This window comes from Panulirus ornatus, chromosome 11 (genome assembly GCF_036320965.1).
Source record: "Panulirus ornatus isolate Po-2019 chromosome 11, ASM3632096v1, whole genome shotgun sequence".
Classification (NCBI taxonomy): Eukaryota; Metazoa; Arthropoda; class Malacostraca; order Decapoda; family Palinuridae; genus Panulirus; species Panulirus ornatus.
Genome location: NC_092234.1, coordinates 57,098,335 through 57,110,591, shown reverse-complemented (window position 1 = coordinate 57,110,591; position 12,257 = coordinate 57,098,335). Strand labels below are relative to the sequence as shown.

Genomic DNA, 12,257 nt, shown 5'->3' with positions numbered 1-12,257 from the left:
TTTTTTTGAAAAAATAGATTTACCTGAAATTTTCAGCATAGATATTTTTACGTCTGCTGAATAAGAATCTGTGGTCAAAACCTTAAAATTCGTGTAATTAGTCGTGTAATTAGCATAATAATATAATCATAATTGATATTAAGTATGTAATTAAGCGCTTATTTTTACGAAATGCAGTATTTTGACACGATATCCTTATCACCATATAGAATTCCACGTATTCCCAGATTTTCATTAAAATCCGAAGAAGTTGAAAATCTGAGCAATATATTATCCAAGGCTATATATTATATAGCCTTGGATTTTTATTGATTTTTTTGAAAAAATAGATTTTCCTGAAATTTTCAGCATAGATATTTTTACGTCTGCTGAATAAGAATCTGTGGTCAAAACCTTAAAATTCGAGTATTTAGTCGAGTAATTAGCATATTCATATTATTATTAAGTATGTAATTATGCGCTGAATTTTATGAAATGCAGTATTTTGACTCGATATCCTTAATCACCATATAGAATATGACATATTTCCAGATTTTCATTAAAATCTGAAGAAGTTGAAAATCTGAGCAAAATATTATCCAAGGCCTTGGATTTTTCTTGATTTTTATGAAAAAATAGATTTTCCTGAAATTTCCAGCATAGATATTTTTACGTCTGCTGAATAAGAATCTGTGGTCAAAACCTTAAGATTCGTATAATTAGTCGAGTAATTAGCATATTAATTTTTTTTTTTTTTTTTTTTTTGCTTTGTCGCTGTCTCCCGCGTTTGCGAGGTAGCGCAAGGAAACAGACGAAAGAAATGGCCCAACCCACCCCCATACACATGTATATACATACGTCCACACACGCAAATATACATACCTACATAGCTTTCCATGGTTCACCCCAGACGCCTCACATGCCCCGATTCAATCCACTGACAGCACGTCAATCCCGGTATACCACATCGCTCCAATTCACTCTATTCCTCTTCCTCCTTTCACCCTCCTGCATGTTCAGGCCCCGATCACACAAAATCTTTTTCACTCCATCTTTCCACCTCCAATTTGGTCTCCCTCTTCTCCTCGTTCCCTCCACCTCCGACACATATATCCTCTTGGTCAATCTTTCCTCACTCATTCTCTCCATGTGCCCAAACCATTTCAAAACACCCTCTTCTGCTCTCTCAACCACGCTCTTTTTATTTCCACACATCTCTCTTACCCTTACGTTACTTACTCGATCAAACTACCTCACACCACACATTGTCCTCAAACATCTCATTTCCAGCACATCCATCCTCCTGCGCACAACTCTATCCATAGCCCACGCCTCGCAACCATACAGCATTGTTGGAACCACTATTCCTTCAAACATACCCATTTTTGCTTTCCGAGATAATGTTCTCGACTTCCACACATTCTTCGAGGCTCCCAGAATTTTCACCCCCTCCCCCACCCTATGATCCACTTCCGCTTCCATGGTTCCATCCGCTGCCAGATCCACTCCCAGATATCTAAAACACTTCACTTCCTCCAGTTTTTCTCCATTCAAACTCACCTCCCAATTGACTTGACCCTCAACCCTACTGTACCTAATAACCTTGCTCTTATTCACATTTACTCTTAACTTCCTTCTTCCACACACTTTACCAAACTCAGTCACCAGCTTCTGCAGTTTCTCACATGAATCAGCCACCAGCGCTGTATCATCAGCGAACAACAACTGACTCACTTCCCAAGCTCTCTCATCCCCAACAGACTTCATACTTGCCCCTCTTTCCAAAACTCTTGCATTCACCTCCCTAACAACCCCATCCATAAACAAATTAAGCAACCATGGAGACATCACACACCCCTGCCGCAAACCTACATTCACTGAGAACCAATCACTTTCCTCTCTTCCTACACGTACACATGCCTTACATCCTCGATAAAAACTTTTCACTGCTTCTAACAACTTGCCTCCCACACCATATATTCTTAATACCTTCCACAGAGCATCCCTATCAACTCTATCATATGCCTTCTCCAGATCCATAAATGCTACATACAAATCCATTTGCTTTTCTAAGTATTTCTCACATACATTCTTCAAAGCAAACACCTGATCCACACATCCTCTACCACTTCTGAAACCACACTGCTCTTCCCCAATCTGATGCTCTGTACATGCCTTCACCCTCTCAATCAATACCCTCCCATATAATTTACCAGGAATACTCAACAAACTTATACCTCTGTAATTTGAGCACTCACTCTTATCCCCTTTGCTTTTGTACAATGGCACTATGCACGCATTCCGCCAATCCTCAGGCACCTCACCATGAGTCATACATACATTAAATAACCTTACCAACCAGTCAACAATACAGTCACCCCCTTTTTTAATAAATTCCACTGCAATACCATCCAAACCTGCTGCCTTGCCGGCTTTCATCTTCCGCAAAGCTTTTACTACCTCTTCTCTGTTTACCAAATCATTTTCCCTAACCCTCTCACTTTGCACACCACCTCGACCAAAACACCCTATATCTGCCACTCTATCATCAAACACATTCAACAAACCTTCAAAATACTCACTCCATCTCCATCTCACATCACCACTACTTGTTATCACCTCCCCATTTGCGCCCTTCACTGAAATTCCCATTTGCTCCCTTGTCTTACGCACTTTATTTACCTCCTTCCAGAACATCTTTTTATTCTCCCTAAAATTTAATGATACTCTCTCACCCCAACTCTCATTTGCCCTTTTTTTCACCTCTTGCACCTTTCTCTTGACCTCCTGTCTCTTTCTTTTATACATCTCCCACTCAATTGCATTTTTTCCCTGCAAAAATCGTCCAAATGCCTCTCTCTTCTCTTTCACTAATACTCTTACTTCTTCATCCCACCACTCACTACCCTTTCTAATCAACCCACCTCCTACTCTTCTCATGCCACAAGCATCTTTTGCACAATCCATCACTGATTCCCTAAATACATCCCATTCCTCCCCCACTCCCCTTACCACCATTGTTCTCACCTTTTTCCATTCTGTACTCAGTCTCTCCTGGTACTTCCTTACACAAGTCTCCTTCCCAAGCTCACTTACTCTCACCACCCTCTTCACCCCAACATTCACTCTTCTTTTCTGAAAACCCATACAAATCTTCACCTTAGCCTCTACAAGATAATGATCAGACATCCCTCCAGTTGCACCTCTCAGCACATTAACATCCAAAAGTCTCTCTTTCGCACGCCTGTCAATTAACACGTAATCCAATAACGCTCTCTGGCCATCTCTCCTACTTACATAAGTATACTTATGTATATCTCGCTTTTTAAACCAGGTATTCCCAATCATCAGTCCTTTTTCAGCACATAAATCTACAAGCTCTTCACCATTTCCATTTACAACACTGAACACCCCATGTATACCAATTATTCCCTCAACTGCCACATTACTCACCTTTGCATTGAAATCACCCAACACTATAACCCGGTCTCGTGCATCAAAACCACTAACACACTCATTCAGCTGCTCCCAAAACACTTGCCATATTTATATAATCATAATTAATATGAAGTATGTAATTAAGCGCTTAGTTTTACGAAATGCAGTATTTTCACACGATATCCTTAATCATCATATAGAATTCCACATATTCCCCGATTTTCATTAAAATCTGAAGTTGAAAATCTGAGCAAAATATTATCCAAGGCTTTAGCCTGGGATTTTTCTTGATTTTTTGAAAAAATAGATTTTCCTAAAATTTTCAGCATAAATGTTTTTACGTGTGCTGAATAAGAATCTGTGGTGAAAACCTTAAAATTCGTGTAATTAGTCGAGTAATTAGCATATTAATATAATCATGATTAATGTTAAGTATGAAAAAATAGATTTTCCTAAAATTTTCAGCATAAATGTTTTTACGTGTGCGGAATGAGAATCTGTGGTGAAAACCTTAAAATTCGTGTAATTAGTCGAGTAATTACCATATAAAATATAATCATGATTAATGTTAAGTATGTAATTAAGCCCTTAATTTTACGAAATGCCGTATTTTGACTCGATAACCTTAAATCACCATATAGAATACGACATATTCTCAGATTGCAATTAAAATATGAGGCAGTTGAAAATCTGAGCAAAATATTATCCAAGGCTATAGCCTTGGATTTTTCTTGATTTTTTTGAAAAAAGAAATTTTCCTAAAATTTTCAGCCATAGATGTTTTTATGTGTGCTGAATAATAATTTGTGGTCAAAACCTTAAAATTCGTGTAAATAGTTGAGTTATTAGCACATTAATATAATCATAATTAATATTAAGTATGTTATTAAGCGCTTAGTTTTACGAAATGCAGTATTTTGACTCGATATCCTTAATCACCATATAGAATTCCTCATATTCCCAGATTTTCATTAAAATCTCAAGAAGTTGAAAATCTGAGCAAAATATTATCCAAGGCTATAGCCTAGGATTTTTCTTGATTTTTTTGAAAAAATAGATTTTCCTTGGATTTTTCTTGATTTTTTTGAAAAAATAGATTTTCCTAAAATTTTCAGCGTACATGTGTTAACGTGTGCTTAATAAGAATCTGTGATCAAAACCTTAAAATTCGTGTAATTAGTCGAGTAATTAGCATATTAAAATAATTATAATCAATATTACGTATGTAATTAAGCGCGTAATTTTACGAAATGCAGGCATTTGACTTGATATCCTTAATCACCATGTGGAATACGATATATTCCCCGATTTTCATTAAAATCTGAAGAAGTTGAAAATCTGAGCAAAATATTATCCAAGGCTATAGCCTTGGATTTTTCTTGATTTTTTTGAAAAAATAGATTTTCCTGAAATGTTCAGCATAGATGTGTTTACGAGTGTTTAATGAGAATATGTGATCAAAACCTTAAAATTCGTGTAATTTGTCAATTAATCACCATATTAAAATAATTATAATTAATATTAAGTATGTAATTAAGCGCTTAATTTTACGATATGTAGTATTTTGACTCGATATCCTTAATCACCATATAGAATATGACTGTCCCAGATTTTCATTAAAATCTGAAGAAGTTGAAAATGTTAGCAAATAATCCAAGGCCTTCGATTTTTCTTGATTTTTTTGAAAAAGTCGATTTTCCTGAAATTTTCTGCATAGATATTTTTACGTCTCCTGAATAAGAATCTTTGGTCAAAACATTAAAATCCGTGTAATTAGTCGAGTAATTAGCAAATAACTATAAGCATGTTTAATGTTAAGTATGTAATTAAGAGCTTAATTTTGCGTTATGCAGTATTTTGACTCGATATCCCGAATCACCATATAGAATATGACATACTCCCAAATTGTCATTAAAATCTGAAGAGATTCAAAACCTGAGCAAAGTATTATCCAAGGGTATAGCCTTGGATTTTTCTTGATTTTTTTGAAAAAATAGATTTTCCTAAAATTTTCAGCGTACATGTGTTAACGTGTGCTTAATGAGAATATGTGATCAAAACCTTAAAATTCGTGTAATTAGTCGAGTAATTAGCATATTAAAATTATTATAATCAATATTACGTATGTAATTAAGCGCGTAATTTTACGAAATGCAGGTATTTGACTTGATATCCTTAATCACCATGTGGAATACGACTTATTCCCCGATTTTCATTAAAATCTGAAGAAGTTGAAAATCTGAGGAAAATATTATCCAAGGCTATAGCCTTGGATTTTTCTTGATTTTTTTGAAAAAATAGATTTTCCTGAAATGTTCAGCATAGATGTGTTTACGTGTGTTTAATGAGAATATGTGATCAAAACCTTAGAATTCGTGTAATTTGTCAATTAATCAGCATATTAAAATAATTATAATTAATATTAAGTATGTAATTAAGCGCTTTATTTTACGATATGTAGTATTTTGACTCGATATCCTCAATCACCATATAGAATATGACATTGTCCCAGATTTTCATTAAAATCTGAAGAAGTTGAAAATGTTAGCAAATAATCCAAGGCCTTCGATTTTTCTTGATTTTTTTGAAAAAGTAGATTTTCCTGAAATTTTCTGCATAGATGTTTTTACGTCTCCTGAATAAGAATCTTTGGTCAAAATCTTAAAATTCGTGTAATTAGTCGAGTAATTAGCAAATTACTATAAGCATGTTTAATGTTAAGTATGTAATTAAGCGCTTAATTTTACGGTATGCAGTATTTTGACTCGATATCCTTAATCACCATATAGAATTCCTCATATTCCCAGATTTTCATTAAAATCTCAAGAAGTTGAAAATCTGAGCAAAATATTATCCAAGGCTATAGCCTAGGATTTTTCTTGATTTTTTTGAAAAAATAGATTTTCCTTGGATTTTTCTTGATTTTTTTGAAAAAATAGATTTTCCTAAAATTTTCAGCGTACATGTGTTAACGTGTGCTTAATAAGAATCTGTGATCAAAACCTTAAAATTCGTGTAATTAGTCGAGCAATTAGCATATTAAAATAATTATAATCAATATTACGTATGTAATTAAGCGCGTAATTTTACGAAATGCAGGCATTTGACTTGATATCCTTAATCACCATGTGGTATACGACATATTCCCCGATTTTCATTAAAATCTGAAGAAGTTGAAAATCTGAGCAAAATATTATCCTTGGATTTTTCTTGATTTTTTTGAAAAAATAGATTTTCCTGAAATGTTCAGCATAGATGTGTTTACGTGTGTTTAATGAGAATATGTGATCAAAACCTTAAAATTCGTGTAATTTGTCAATTAATCAGCATATTAAATAATTATAATTAATATTAAGTATGTAATTAAGCGCTTAATTTTACGATATGTAGTATTTTGACTCGATATCCTTAATCACCATATAGAATATGACATTGTCCCAGATTTTCATTAAAATCTGAAGAAGTTGAAAATGTTAGCAAATAATCCAAGGCCTTCGATTTTTCTTGATTTTTTTCAAAAAATAGATTTTCCTGAAATTTTCTGCATAGATATTTTTACGTCTCCTGAATAAGAATCTTTGGTCAAAACCTTAAAATTCGTGTAATTAGTCGAGTAATTAGCAAATTACTATAAGCATGTTTAATGTTAAGTATGTAATTAAGCGCTTAATTTTACGGTATGCAGTATTTTGACTCGATATCCTGAATCACCATATAGAATATGACATACTCCCAAATTTTCATTAAAATCTGAAGAAATTCAAAACCTGAGCAAAGTATTATCCAAGGGTATAGCCTTGGATTTTTCTTGATTTTTTTGAAAAAATAGATTTTCCTAAAATTTTCAGCGTACATGTGTTAACGTGTGCTTAATAAGAATCTGTGATCAAAACCTTAAAATTCGTGTAATTAGTCGAGTAATTAGCATATTAAAATAATTATAATCAATATTACGTATGTAATTAAGCGCGTAATTTTACGAAATGCAGGCATTTGACTTGATATCCTTAATCACCATGTGGAATACGACATATTCCCCGATTTTCATTAAAATCTGAAGAAGTTGAAAATCTGAGCAAAATATTATCCAATTCTTGATTTTTTTTGAAAAAATAGATTTTCCTGAAATGTTCAGCATAGATGTGTTTACGTGTGTTTAATGAGAATATGTGATCAAAACCTTAAAATTCGTGTAATTTGTCAATTAATCAGCATATTAAAATAATTATAATTAATATTAAGTATGTAATTAAGCGCTTAATTTTACGATATGTAGTATTTTGACTCGATATCCTTAATCACCATATAGAATATGACATTGTCCCTGATTTTCATTAAAATCTGAAGAAGTTGAAAATGTTAGCAAATAATCCAAGGCCTTCGATTTTTCTTGATTTTTTTGAAAAAGTAGATTTTCCTGAAATTTTCTGCATAGATATTTTTACGTCTCCTGAATAAGAATCTTTGGTCAAAACCTTAAAATTCGTGTAATTAGTCGAGTAATTAGCAAATTACTATAAGCATGTTTAATGTTAAGTATGTAATTAAGCGCTTAATTTTACGGTATGCAGTATTTTGACTCGATATCCTGAATCACCATATAGAATATGACATACTCCCAAATTTTCATTAAAATCTGAAGAAATTCAAAACCTGAGCAAAGTATTATCCAAGGGTATAGCCTTGGATTTTTCTTGATTTTTTTGAAAAAATAGATTTTCCTAAAATTTTCAGCGTACATGTGTTAACGTGTGCTTAATAAGAATCTGTGATCAAAACCTTAAAATTCGTGTAATTAGTCGAGTAATTAGCATATTAAAATAATTATAATCAATATTACGTATGTAATTAAGCGCGTAATTTTACGAAATGCAGGCATTTGACTTGATATCCTTAATCACCATGTGGAATACGACATATTCCCCGATTTTCATTAAAATCTGAAGAAGTTGAAAATCTGAGCAAAATATTATCCAAGGCCTTGGATTTTTCTTGATTTTTTTTGAAAAAATAGATTTTCCTGAAATGTTCAGCATAGATGTGTTTACGTGTGTTTAATGAGAATATGTGATCAAAACCTTAAAATTCGTGTAATTTGTCAATTAATCAGCATATTAAATAATTATAATTAATATTAAGTATGTAATTAAGCGCTTAATTTTACGATATGTAGTATTTTGACTCGATATCCTTAATCACCATATAGAATATGACATTGTCCCAGATTTTCATTAAAATCTGAAGAAGTTGAAAATGTTAGCAAATAATCCAAGGCCTTCGATTTTTCTTGATTTTTTTGAAAAAGTAGATTTTCCTGAAATTTTCTGCATAGATATTTTTACGTCTCCTGAATAAGAATCTTTGGTCAAAACCTTAAAATTCGTGTAATTAGTCGAGTAATTAGCAAATTACTATAAGCATGTTTAATGTTAAGTATGTAATTAAGCGCTTAATTTTACGGTATGCAGTATTTTGACTCGATATCCTGAATCACCATATAGAATATGACATACTCCCAAATTTTCATTAAAATCTGAAGAAATTCAAAACCTGAGCAAAGTATTATCCAAGGGTATAGCCTTGGATTTTTCTTGATTTTTTTGAAAAAATAGATTTTCCTAAAATTTTCAGCGTACATGTGTTAACGTGTGCTTAATAAGAATCTGTGATCAAAACCTTAAAATTCGTGTAATTAGTCGAGTAATTAGCATATTAAAATAATTATAATCAATATTACGTATGTAATTAAGCGCGTAATTTTACGAAATGCAGGCATTTGACTTGATATCCTTAATCACCATGTGGAATACGACATATTCCCCGATTTTCATTAAAATCTGAAGAAGTTGAAAATCTGAGCAAAATATTATCCAAGGCCTTGGATTTTTCTTGATTTTTTTTTGAAAAAATAGATTTTCCTGAAATGTTCAGCATAGATGTGTTTACGTGTGTTTAATGAGAATATGTGATCAAAACCTTAAAATTCGTGTAATTTGTCAATTAATCAGCATATTAATATAATTATGATTAATATTAAGTATGTAATTAAGCGCTTAATTTTACGATATGTAGTATTTTTGCTCGATATCCTTAATCACCATATAGAATATGACATATACCCAGATTTTCATTAAAATCTGAAGAAGTTGAAAATGTCAGCAAATAATCCAAGGCCTTCGATTTTTCTTGATTTTTTGAAAAAGTAGATTTTCCTGAAATTTTCTGCATAGATATTTTTACGTCTCCTGAATAAGAATCTTTGGTCAAAACCTTAAAATTCGTGTAATTAGTCGAGTAATTAGCAAATTACTATAAGCATGTTTAATGTTAAGTATGTAATTAAGCGCTTAATATTACGGTATGCAGTATTTTGACTCGATATCCTGAATCACTATATAGAATATGACATACTCCCAAATTTTCATTAAAATCTGAAGAAATTCAAAACCTGAGCAAAGTATTATCCAAGGGTATAGCCTTGGATTTTTCTTGATTTTTTTGAAAAAATAGATTTTCCTAAAATTTTCAGCGTACATGTGTTAACGTGTGCTTAATAAGAATCTGTGATCAAAACCTTAAAATTCGTGTAATTAGTCGAGTAATTAGCATATTAAAATAATTATAATCAATATTACGTATGTAATTAAGCGCGTAATTTTACGAAATGCAGGCATTTGACTTGATATCCTTAATCACCATGTGGAATACGACATATTCCCCGATTTTCATTAAAATCTGAAGAAGTTGAAAATCTGAGCAAAATATTATCCAAGGCTATAGCCTTGGATTTTTCTTGATTTTTTTGAAAAAATAGATTTTCCTGAAATGTTCAGCATAGATGTGTTTACGTGTGTTTAATGAGAATATGTGATCAAAACCTTAAAATTCGTGTAATTTGTCAATTAATCAGCATATTAAAATAATTATAATTAATATTAAGTATGTAATTAAGCGCTTAATTTTACGATATGTAGTATTTTGACTCGATATCCTTAATCACCATATAGAATATGACATTGTCCCAGATTTTCATTAAAATCTGAAGAAGTTGAAAATGTTAGCAAATAATCCAAGGCCTTCGATTTTTCTTGATTTTTTTGAAAAAGTAGATTTTCCTGAAATTTTCTGCATAGATATTTTTACGTCTCCTTGATAAGAATCTTTGGTCAAAACCTTAAAATTCGTGTAATTAGTCGAGTAATTAACAAATTACTATAAGCATGTTTAATGTTAAGTATGTAATTAAGCGCTTAATATTACGGTATGCAGTATTTTGACTCGATATCCTGAATCACTATATAGAATATGACATACTCCCAAATTTTCATTAAAATCTGAAGAAATTCAAAACCTGAGCAAAGTATTATCCAAGGGTATAGCCTTGGATTTTTCTTGATTTTTTTGAAAAAATAGATTTTCCTAAAATTTTCAGCGTACATATGTTAACGTGTGCTTAATAAGAATCTGTGATCAAAGCCTTAAAATTCGTGTAATTAGTCGAGTAATTAGCATATTAAAATAATTATAATCAATATTACGTATGTAATTAAGCGCGTAATTTTACGAAATGCAGGCATTTGACTTGATATCCTTAATCACCATTTGGTATACGACATATTCCCCGATTTTCATTAAAATCTGAAGAAGTTGAAAATCTGAGCAAAATATTGTCCAAGGCTATAGCCTTGGATTTTTCTTGATTTTTTTGAAAAAATAGATTTTCCTAAAATTTTCAGCGTACATATGTTAACGTGTGCTTAATAAGAATCTGTGATCAAAGCCTTAAAATTCGTGTAATTAGTCGAGTAATTAGCATGTTAAAATAATTATAATCAATATTACGTATGTAATTAAGCGCGTAATTTTACGAAATGCAGGCATTTGACTTGATATCCTTAATCACCATTTGGTATACGACATATTCCCCGATTTTCATTAAAATCTGAAGAAGTTGAAAATCTGAGCAAAATATTGTCCAAGGCTATAGCCTTGGATTTTTCTTGATTTTTTTGAAAAAATAGATTTTCCTGAAATGTTCAGCATAGATGTGTTTACGTGTGTTTAATGAGAATATGTGATCAAAACCTTAAAATTCGTGTAATTTGTCAATTAATCAGCATATTGAAATAATTATAATTAATATTAAGTATGTAATTAAGCGCTTAATTTTACGATATGTAGTATTTTGACTCGATATCCTTAATCACCATATAGAATATGACATATTCCCTGATTTTCATTAAAATCTGAAGAAGTTGAAAATGTTAGCAAATAATCCAAGGCCTTCGATTTTTCTTGATTTTTTTGAAAAAGTAGATTTTCCTGAAATTTTCTGCATAGATATTTTTACGTCTCCTGAATAAGAATCTTTGGTCAAAACCTTAAAATTCGTGTAATTAGTCGAGTAATTAGCAAATTACTATAAGCATGTTTAATGTTAAGTATGTAATTAAGCGCTTAATTTTACGGTATGCAGTATTTTGACTCGATATCCTGAATCACCATATAGAATATGACATACTCCCAAATTTTCATTAAAATCTGAAGAAATTCAAAACCTGAGCAAAGTATTATCCAAGGGTATAGCCTTGGATTTTTCTTGATTTTTTTGAAAAAATAGATTTTCCTAAAATTTTCAGCGTACATGTGTTAACGTGTGCTTAATAAGAATCTGTGATCAAAACCTTAAAATTCGTGTAATTAGTCGAGTAATTAGCATATTAGAATAATTATAATCAATATTACGTATGTAATTAAGCGCGTAATTTTACGAAATGCAGGCATTTGACTTGATATCCTTAATCACCATGTGGAATACGACATATTCCCCGATTTTCATT

The 12,257-nt window shown here is 31.6% G+C and overlaps 1 protein-coding gene across 2 annotated transcripts in view; it reads left to right on the top strand.

Moving 5' to 3' along the window:
* Positions 1–12,257, top strand: part of LOC139751558 (uncharacterized) — a 346,101-nt gene that overhangs the window by 269,211 nt on the left and 64,633 nt on the right. The gene's annotated exons all lie outside the window — the stretch shown is intronic.